Genomic DNA, 7,689 nt, shown 5'->3' with positions numbered 1-7,689 from the left:
AATAATAGACAAGTTGATTGACCCCTCTGTATAAGTTCCGCAAATTSAACACACGGATCAAAACCAGGAATTACCTTTTCATGAGACCTCAATCTTGTATAGGCTATGATGAAAAGCACAAAAGCACACAAACAAAAATATTAATCTGTTTCCATAAAGCTGTGTGTGTGTGCGTTCGTTCTGTCGTTTTGAGGACTGGAATGACAGCTATTTGGGTGTTCCACCCCTTGACGGACAGAGGTTATTAGCCCACAGCAATAACAGCAGACTAACAGAGTGCGGTATAGGCTAGACGTGTCACTCAGACACTTTCCTCTTGCCTCTGGACGCGGGAGAAATGCACTATCTAGCCGCAGCACAGTGGAACTATGTTTTTTGGAGGACAGTTTGGAAAAGCCTAATCAGCTGCACGTGTACAAAACACKATTTTCGGGCGGGAAAATACATCTGTCTGTAGTGGCTGTACTACTGGAATTTAAATAAACTTCTAGAAAATGACAACGTCAACAGAAATGGGGTCCAGGAAAATAACACCCGAGGTTCTGCAAGAGATGCTACAACAMTACAACTTAACGCGACAAGAGTTCATCGAGTCTTACAACATWCAGCCGCTTGTCTACGTCCCTGAGCTACCGTTGGGCGCTAAGACTACTTTCGTCATTATGTATGCTATCATTTTCGTCCTGGCTCTGGTTGGGAACAGTTTGGTTGTCTACATAGTGGTGCGTAAAAGAGCAATACAGACCTCCACTAATATCTTCATCTGTTCTCTGGCGGTGAGCGATCTTCTTATCACATTCTTCTGTATCCCGTTCACCTTGTTGCAGAACATCTCCTCGGAATGGCTCGGAGGTGAGTTCCTATGTTCCATGAMTCCACCAACASCTGTCTGCTCTGCACCGAATGCCTACTGGTTGAATTAACATCGTTTCCACGTCATTTCGATGAAATTACATTGAACTAAAGTGGAATTAGACGTTGAATTGATGTATGTGCCCAGCGGGGTGCCTACTGTCATTGATAGTTTGAATAAAACCTTTTTGAATAAAAGAAGCCGCCTGTATGTAATCGTTTTTTTTTTTCATCCTAAAATAATATGGATGCGCATTAAATTTGGTAGTAGTTTTAAGAATATTATAATCTGAGCCTTGACAGGGTTTGTGTTTGCAGAGCGCTTTTTATAATTTCAAGAGAATCTCCGTGTATTACTGCCTTCTGGTGCCTTCTACAGTTTAATGACATTGATGGATGTGGGTCTCTCAACCCATCAGTCAAAATGTTGACGTTAAAAACCAACCAACATGGGAAGTAATAGGCTACAGAGCAGTGCCTTACAGAGTACATTTTATTTCCATAGTTGTAGTCTAAGTAAACCGTTTTTAAACGATGTTCTGGTTTTGCCGGACACCTCTTAACATTAGGGTTTATAGGTGKCTTGATTTCCCATTTTTCAATATTTCACACAAGATTTAGAGCAAGCAATATCACATTTGTTTTGTGATATAGGTTATACTGTGAATTGTCACAAAATAGCCTATTTTGTTTGAATGGGTGAGGATCAGCGTTCTGGGGGACTATACATCGAAGCCAGGGGATTTAGGAGTGAAGGTTACCTACACACGAATTTCCTTCCCCATGCAGTTATATAACGAGGGCCATACCGGCTGCAGTACACAGACAGCTCAATTATGATATATTGCCCACTTCTTGACAAAAGAGCTGATTTGATTGATCAAAAGACCAATTAGTGAAAAAAGAAGATCAGAATTGGTCTGTGTAAACGCAGTCAAATGAGAGAACGTATGGAGAAACTTCTGCTTGTTCCGTGTACAGTGTGTTTTTGAGTGACACTTCTAACCCCTTCTCTTCCTAGGTGTTCTCATCTGCAAGACGATTCCTTTTGTTCAGACTATGGCCATAGTGACAGGGATTCTCACAATGACCTGCATCGCCGTGGAGAGGTACCAGGGAATTGTCTACCCCTTGAAAATGAGGAGGCAGTACACTCCGAAAAGAGCATACAAGATGCTAGGTATGCTTTWAAAAAATAAACACTTTCAGCTTTTGTGTTAATGGTGTATGGCAGTGAGAACAGAGAAGGAAGGGTGRGGAAGAGGAGAAATGAGAGAGGAGAGTGGGAGMAGAAGAGAGAGGAGAGGACTAAAGGTCACTAGGTACAGACATTGGGAGAGGATAGTAGCCTATGAGAGTTCTTCAGTTATGGTTGAATTTCTTTCATAATATAAAAAAAAGTGGAGTATGGTGTGTAGATAAGTGAAAAAAAATGCATAAAGCTCCGAGGCACTGACAACAAAAAGAGAAGGAAAATCCTTAGCTCTGAGGCACTGACAACAAAAATAGAAAAAAATGGCTTAGGTGGCTTATGGTAGAGAAATTAACATTAAATTCTCTGGCAACAGCTTTGGTGTACATTTCTGCAGTCAGCATGCATGGCACGCTCCTCAACTTGATACATCTGTGGCATTGTGTGTCACGCCCTGACCTTAGAGATCCCTATTATTCTCTATGTTTGGTTAGGTCAGGGTGTGACTTGGGTGGGAAAATCTATGTTTTCTATTTCTTTGTTTTGGCCGAGTGGTGTTCCCAATCAGAGGCAGCTGTCTATCGTTGTCTCTGATTGGGGATCATATATAATTTTGTCATTTTCCGTTTGGGTTTTGTGGGATCTTGTTTTCTGTATAGTTTCTTTGCCTTACAGAACTGTGCGCTTTCGTTTTCGCTTTGTTATTTTGTTTGAGTGTTTTTTGATAATAAAAATCATGAACACTTTCCACGCTGCGCTTTGGTCCACTCCTTTCGACGAGAGCCGTAACACTGTGTTGTGTGACAAAATCCACATTTGAGTGGCCTTTTATTATCCTCAGCACAAGGTGCACCTGTGTAATGATCAAGCTGTTTAATCAGCTTCTTGATATGCCACACCTGTCAGGTGGATGGATTATCTTGGCAAAGGAGAAATGCTAACTAACAGGGATGTAAACAAATGTGTGCACAATGAGAGAAATTCGCTTTTTGTGTATGGAACATTTCTGGGATCTTTGTTTGTATTTTTGTTCAGTGTATATATGAGATAGGGTGCCATTTGGTACGAGACCTAACTCTAACCAAACACTATAGCCGATGCTAGACTTATGTGTTGAATTCATATGTTAAACATACAGGATAGGCACATTCTATTCCAGCTACCCAATAGATATACAGGATAGGAACATTCTATTCTAGCTGCCCAATAGATATACAGGATAGGAACATTCTATTCCAGCTACCCAATAGAATACAGGATAGGAACATTCTATTCCAGCTGCCCAATAGATATACAGGATAGGAACATTCCATTCCAGCTACCCAATAGATATACAGGATAGGAACATTCTATTCCAGCTACCCAATAGATATACAGGATAGGAACATTCTATTCCAGCTACCCAATAGATATACAGGATAGCGTATTGCAACAAACTCATTGTAATACACAGCTAAAATCTTTGAATTAAAAATCTGAGAACATTAATATTTTACACACACATGAAGGTACAAATGTGAAACATTGTAGATACAGCGTTTTGGAAAGAAACTCTCATATGTGTACAGTATATGATGTTTTACTTGTGTTACTGTGAAGAAGTCATTGTAATGAGACATGTCTTCGTTGTGTAGGACTTGTATGGAGTGCATCAGTGGTTGTGGGATCCCCAATGCTGTTCGTACAGCAACTAGAGGTATGTCAAGCCCCTCCACCACAGCTACTGTAGCTTCAAATCAAATCCAAAACGCTTACAGTCAACATCCTGGCACCAAAGAAGCTGACCTGACCTGATCTAACCTGACCTGACTTAACCTGACCTGACTTAACCTAACAAAACCTGACCTGACTTGACCTGACTTACCTGACTGACTTAACCTGACCTGACTTAACCTGACCTAACCTGAACTTAACCTAACCAAACCTGACCTGACCTTGACTTACCTGACCTGAACTTAAGTGACCTGAACTTAACCGCTGACTTAACCTAACCTGACCTGACTTAACCTGGCTTAATCTGACTTAACCTGACCTGACCTGACTTAACCTGACCTGACTTAACCTGACCTGACTGACTTAACCTGAGGCTGACCTGACTTAACCTGACCTGACCTAACTTGACCTGAGCTGACATCGACTGAGCTGACCTAACTTGACCTGAGCTGACTACTTGACCTGAGCTGACCTGACTGAGCTGACCTGACCTAACTTGACCTGAGCTGAGCTGACTGACCTAACCTACCAAACTTAACCTGACCAAATCGGTCGCTTTCAGAATCACTGTGATTGATGATTCATTGATGGTTTCCCCCTCCATTCCCAGTGAAGTATGACTTCCTGTAACGACCACCGACCACGTGTGTTGTCAGGAGCGTTTGGCGTTCCCCTGACCCAAGACAAAGTGTACACCACACTTCATCATGGTAGCTCTGTTCCTGATGCCCATGGCAGCCATGTTGTTTCTCTACACACGGATAGGATAGAGCCTGTTGGGATCAGGAAAGGGTGGGGGACTCCTCTGTCCTGAACACCATGAACCACAGAGAGGTCAACAAAAATATCCAGGTACTGGGTACATATACACCACACATCTTTCATTTTTTTTTGTGATACATAGTAGGGAAGAATGAGAGAGGGGAGAGATGAGTTTAGGAGAAGGACTGGCCACCCCTCTTGAGCCTGGTTCCTCTCTAGAATGAGAGAGGGCAGAGATGAGAGGAAGGACTGGTCTACCCTCAGAGCCTGGTTCTCTCTACCCCAGTACAGCCAGGAGAGGACTGGCCACCTCAGAGCCTGGTCCTCTCTCTACCCAGTACAGCAGGAGAGGACTGGCCACCCCTCAGAGCCTGGTCCCTCTCTAACGCGTACAGCTAGGAGAGGACTGGCCATCTCTCAGAGCCTGGTTCCTCTTCTACCCAGTACAGCAGGAGAGGACTGGTCACCCTCAGAGCCTGGTTTCCTCTCTACCCAGTACAGCCAGGAGAGGACTGGCCACCTCAGAGCCTGGTTCCTCTCTACCAGGTACAGACAGAGAGGGACTGGCCACCCCTCAGAGCCTGGTTCTCCTACCAGTACAGACAGTAAGAGGACTGGCACCTCCTCAGAGCCTGGTTCCTCTCTAGGTAACTGCTTGATGTAAAAGGCTTTATAAAATGCACTATATTTATTGATTGAGATGAAGGGATGTGAAATGTTGAAAGCAACCTGGTATTGAACGCAGTCTGAGTTGACTGGAGTTGGCAGCACTAACTGCTAGACCATTCAGGCACACAGAGAGCTCTGCTTAAAATACCTGTTATTGTGTTGAAATGCATTGTGCATGATGACACCTGCACGTCTCTCAGTTATGGGAAGAATAGAAGGAGGAATCGGCGTGAGAAACGTTCGAACATGTTTATTGATTTTCACAGGAAAAAGAAGCGAGCTGTAAAATGATGATTACCATCGTTCTACTGTTCACAATCTTTGTTGGCTCCGTTCATACCGTTCACATGCTGTTTGAGTACAGTAAGTATATGATCTATCCAGCACACACAACACACAGGGCTAGGCTAACAAGCTGAAATAGGGTTAGTACATATAGCATAAACAATCACCGTCACATAGGTTAACCCTTGACATTCAGTTTTAACTGCAACTCAGAGCGCAGGTGTACATCTGACGGTTCAGCATGTGTTTTTTTAACTCTCACTAACCACGTTTCCATTAAACCATTTCATGGATGAAATTAAGGCGGATTAATTTCCTGATGCATGAAAAAAAAGTCACGACCAGTCTGATGGAAACATGAAATGTCGGTCGGTACAAGACTGTTGAACTATTTGTTCGTTAGACATGGTGGGATCTTTTTGTGTCAGTAAAATTAATTATGCGAGAAATGGCGGTGGAAACGCCGCGATGCACAAATATTAATATAATAACCATCATATCTAAGTAAACTTGGAGTCACGTGATGATATGTTGTGTGGTCCTCTCACTACGACTCGGGAAAACATGCCGTTTATTAGGCTACAGATTAAATAAATGATGATCAACTTCACAGGGWGGTGAATGTGCAATGAGCTTGATGCTCCTTTCCAATRAATGTCAGGGTCTTATTCTGGTGACATGATGATCGATGCTTGGCTGCCGTTTCACAAATACACATCATTTTGCTCTTATAATTATCTCATAATGTAGGTAGCCTACCCGCTCTGTATCTGCGAGCTGTTGGCTAGCGCGCATGTACCAAGACCAGAGTGAGCACATCGGCTATATAAKGCAAMATKTGTTTGTRATACAAGTATCAGTAGAGTTGGAAATGSGATGGAAACCCATTTAACTTKTATTTTTCCATTCGGTACATGAAAATGTAACAGTAAAAGTTATGTTTATATGYACTACATCACGCACAGCCTCTTATCGGGGCTCTCGAGTGGCGCAGCACTGCATCTCTGTGCAAGAGGTGTCACTACTGTACCTGGTTCGAATCCAGGCTGTATCACATCTGGTTGCGCTTGAGAGTCCCGTAGGGCGGCGCACAATTGGCCCAGCGTCGTCCAAGGTAGGTTGTCACTGTAAATAAGAATATGTTCTTAACTGACTTGCCTAGTTAAAATTTAAAAACGTTTAAATCAGCAAACAGTATGTTTTTATTTAATGTTATTTTAAGTTTCTTAAGAKAATAAAATATTGTAGTGATGTCCTATGTTTGTTACTGTATTGTAATTTCCCCCAAATTATAATGAAAAAATCAGTTTGATGGAAACATCTCTGGTGGGAAAATGCAATATTGTTATATGGAGATTTTAGAATATTCAAATGAAAATCTSTTGCAAWTTGGATGGAAGCCTAGCTACAAATATTCTCTAAATACGGCTAAACTAATCCCTAAAACCCTTCCTTTCATCTAGACAACCTGGAGAAGAACTCTGACGAGGTGACGTTGAACATGATCATCGCCATCGTCCARGCCATCGGCTTCTCCAACTCCTTCAACAACCCCATCATCTACGCCTTCATGAACGAGAACTTCAAGAAGAGCTGTGTGGCKACCTTGTCKCGCTGCCTCAGGAAGCCCTCCGACCACCGGGGCGGCGCTGTGGAGACGCCCAACAACCCCACTGTACTCTTTATTAGACCACTGAAGAGGGAGGCCTTCTCGCTTAATTGCGACTCAACTGTGTCTCTTTATTAGACCCTGAAGAGGGAGGCCTCTCGGAGACCGGAGGTGGGGCTAATGGGGGCTTGGCGCAGGGTGTGCTGGAGAACGGTCCGTCCGTCTCCTCTCAGACCTCCTCAGCCGTAGCAGGGGAGAAGATGACGTTGAACACTGAGGCTACCCAGTGAGCAGCGGAGATCTGTTGAAATAGTCTCGTTACAGACTTAAAAAAGAAGCACTCCAGTCTCCTTTTCACCTCATTTATCCAAGTGTACATTAGGGGACAATTAGTACAGGTTCAGAAGCGTACCTTTTGGAGAGTTGAATATCCCAATTTGAACTTTTAAAATCACCCTCAACCGGCATTTAAATGACAGCCAAAGTAGGAAAGATTGATAAATAGACTCTAAACCATCTAAACGGGAACAACATCTCAGTAACGCGTGAAATAATCCAACTATAACAGATTGGATGAGCAAAAAAAAAAAAAAAGTATGGTTTTTAT

At 42.9% G+C, this 7,689-nt stretch overlaps 1 pseudogene; it reads left to right on the top strand.

Moving 5' to 3' along the window:
* The first annotated feature begins 401 nt into the window (after positions 1 to 401).
* LOC112078121 (pyroglutamylated RF-amide peptide receptor-like) overlaps positions 402 to 7,689 on the top strand; it is a 13,184-nt pseudogene continuing 5,896 nt past the window's right edge.

The sequence above is a fragment of the Salvelinus sp. IW2-2015 genome, unplaced genomic scaffold (genome assembly GCF_002910315.2).
Source record: "Salvelinus sp. IW2-2015 unplaced genomic scaffold, ASM291031v2 Un_scaffold5278, whole genome shotgun sequence".
In the NCBI taxonomy this organism is placed as follows: domain Eukaryota; kingdom Metazoa; phylum Chordata; class Actinopteri; order Salmoniformes; family Salmonidae; genus Salvelinus; species Salvelinus sp. IW2-2015.
Note: the sequence above shows the minus strand (reverse complement) of the source record. Positions and strands in the feature narration are given on the sequence as shown.